This window comes from Jaculus jaculus, chromosome 9 (genome assembly GCF_020740685.1).
Source record: "Jaculus jaculus isolate mJacJac1 chromosome 9, mJacJac1.mat.Y.cur, whole genome shotgun sequence".
NCBI classification, from domain to species: Eukaryota; Metazoa; Chordata; class Mammalia; order Rodentia; family Dipodidae; genus Jaculus; species Jaculus jaculus.
In genome coordinates, this window is record NC_059110.1 from 72425696 (window position 1) to 72428559 (window position 2864).

A 2864-nucleotide genomic window follows, 5' to 3' on the forward strand; every position below is an offset into this window, starting at 1 on the left:
GGAGATTAGGGAGTCCAAGATCAAGGTGCAGGCAGATGTGGTGTCTGGTGAGGGGTCTACTTCCTGTGCAGGATGGCTGTTCTCACTGCAGCCTCAAAGAGCTACAGGAAGAAATAAGTTTTCTACTGAATCTCTCACTCCCTTTCTCTTTCTCGATGGATCTCGGGGTTGCACACATGTTTAATAAGGGCTCTGCTATCACTGAAGCTATAGCCCTAGCCCCCTGGGAGTCTGTTTTTTTGTTTAATTTTGAATTGCTGAGTTTAATTAGGGAGAAATTATGAATTGTGAGGTTTATTCAGGAGAACTTTTTTTAAAGTACACTAATTCTATTCATGGTGGTGGGGCACCCTGCACGTGAGCATCAGAATGATGAGCAGGTTTCTACCTGCGAAAACTCACTTTATGTCAAGATCTCTCTCACAAGGCTGCCTTGAAGGTGTTGCCGGAGGCTGAATTCTCACATAAAAGCTCATCTGGGAAGGATCCTCTTTGAAGCTCACTCATGAGGCAGTTTCTGGAAAATTGATAGACTGAGGCTATCTGTTTCTTGCTTGTGGTTGGCTGGAATCACTCTTGGTTCTCTGCAAGGTGCACCTTTCTGCTTGTTGCCATCAGGGAAAACCTGCAGAGAGACACAGTGTGAACAAAACAAATGTGGGCCTGGAGAGCTTCATTTCACAAGCAGCATCTCATTACGCTCACTGCGTTTCTCTCCCTGGAAGTGAGTCCTTAGGTCCAGTCCACATCCAGATAAGGGACGGAGCACCAGGGGACTGGGACCAGTGGGGCCACGCCTGCAGCAGCTCACCATGTGCCATCATGTGCTTTACCAGCTCACACAAAGCCATCAGCAAACAGGCTCCAAATCCGTGTTCTTATGCCCATGCCTTGCCTCAAAAGTCTACCACAGCAGCAATCATGAGTGTGAGTTGTAGCCGGGTACACACGGACCACATTGCCATTTCCCACCGCACTTGGCTTTGTTGTTGGAGGAGGCACAATGTGAACTGCAACTGTATTAAAGTCACTGGGCTCCTCACACTCACTTGTCCTTGAGTCACTATTTCATTTCCTCATTTCAATCCTTCTGAGGCTGTAAGTCTTCAACTTCCTCACCTGCAGAAAAAAGCTCTGTCTTAACCAAGGAACGACATCAGTTTTAAGTACTTTGAACTTCCATAACCCCCACCTACCTTCTCTCCCAGTTACTGATTTGAGAAGATGGACATTAATTTTTCTTTTGCACTTCTCTAGTAAAGTTCCCTCCTGAACCTTTCATATCTCGATTACTAAATTATCACTCATGTTGAGGTGTCTGGAACCCCTGCAGTAAAGCACCCTCTTTCTTTTTTACCTGCATATTGACAAGTTTAGAAGGCAAATCAAAGAATAAAGACTAAATCCACTTTACTTGGTAGCTGGGTCAAATGAGCCTGATCATCTGAGGCTCAGAATCAGAAGTGCTGGGAAGGGGTCTTCCCTGGAACAAATTGCCCCCTGGAAGAGCAAAGGAGAAACCATGTCTTCTGTTAGTAGGCTCACTCCCACATGGATCAAGGGCAGAGTTTAATTATTATGGTTGTCATTTTTAATTCCAAGTGTATGACAAACAAGGCATGTCTCCGAAGAGATCTGCAGTTACATTAATCAAGGTCTTCTTACAAGAAGGAAAAATTTGAAATGGAGATGCCTGCTCTCATCGAACAACTCCCTCTCACATGCATGTTAGCCTTTTCTTTTTTGTTAGTGCCCCTTGTTGACAGCTTTTTTTTTTTTTTAGAGAGAGTGAGTGAGACTGAGAGAGAGAGACAGAGACAGAAAGAGACAGAGGATTGGTGGACCAGCCACTGCAATGAAACTCCAGATGCTTGCACCACCTAGTAGGCATGTGCAATCTTGCTCTTGCCTCGCCTTTGTGTGTCTGGCTAATGTGGGATCTGGAGAGTAGAACATGGTTGGGTCTTTAGGCTTCGCAGGCAAGCACCTTAACTGCTAAGCCATCTCTCCAGCCCACTTGTTTACATCTTAATTAATGTCTGAAATAGCTTCCAGTCTAGTTCCTGTCTTTGGCAGCTGAGATCCTTCATCATTTGAATTTCAGATCATCTGAATTTACAGAATCTGCATGGCTGTTTCTCCACAGCTCTCAAGCTGATAAATGTTGACATCTCCTATTATGACTTCATAGGGATTGCTTTGGCAATGGTCACTAGTGTCTTCCTATTTGTTATAACACACAGACCTCTATTAGGTTTTATTTGACCTGACTTCTTAGTATTTAAGCCTCTTGGTTTCTGCATATCTTCATGAAGGGTCACTAACACATTAGTCAGACTTTCATCACTAGAACGAGCTAAGCCCTGCAGGATGCTTATACAGAAAAGAGTTGTGTAGCTCACAGTGTGGGAGGTTCAGAATGCAGGATTCAGTGGTCTCGCTGCTTTGGCCTCTGGTGAAGTGTGGTGGACATCCAGCTGTGTCATGGCAAGGGTGTATGGAAGAGTGGGCAGTGACACCTTTTATTTATTTATTAGAGAGACAGAGGGAATGGGCATATCAGGGCCTCCAACAGCTGCAAACAAACTCCAGATGCATGTGCTACCTTGTGCATCTGGCTTATGTGGGTTCTGGGGAATCAAACCTGGGTTATTTGCCTTTGCAGGCAAGTGCCTTAACCACTAAGCTAATCTTCCACCCTGACAGTAACATATTAAGTCAGAAGCAGAGGGACTGGCTGGCATCCTACAATTGCTTCTGGGGGCATAGTCCAAATAACACATTAGACCCCACCTCCCAAAGGTCCCACCACCTCCCATAGTATCTCCTCATGAATTGTCTTCAATACAATGAATGCTTGGACA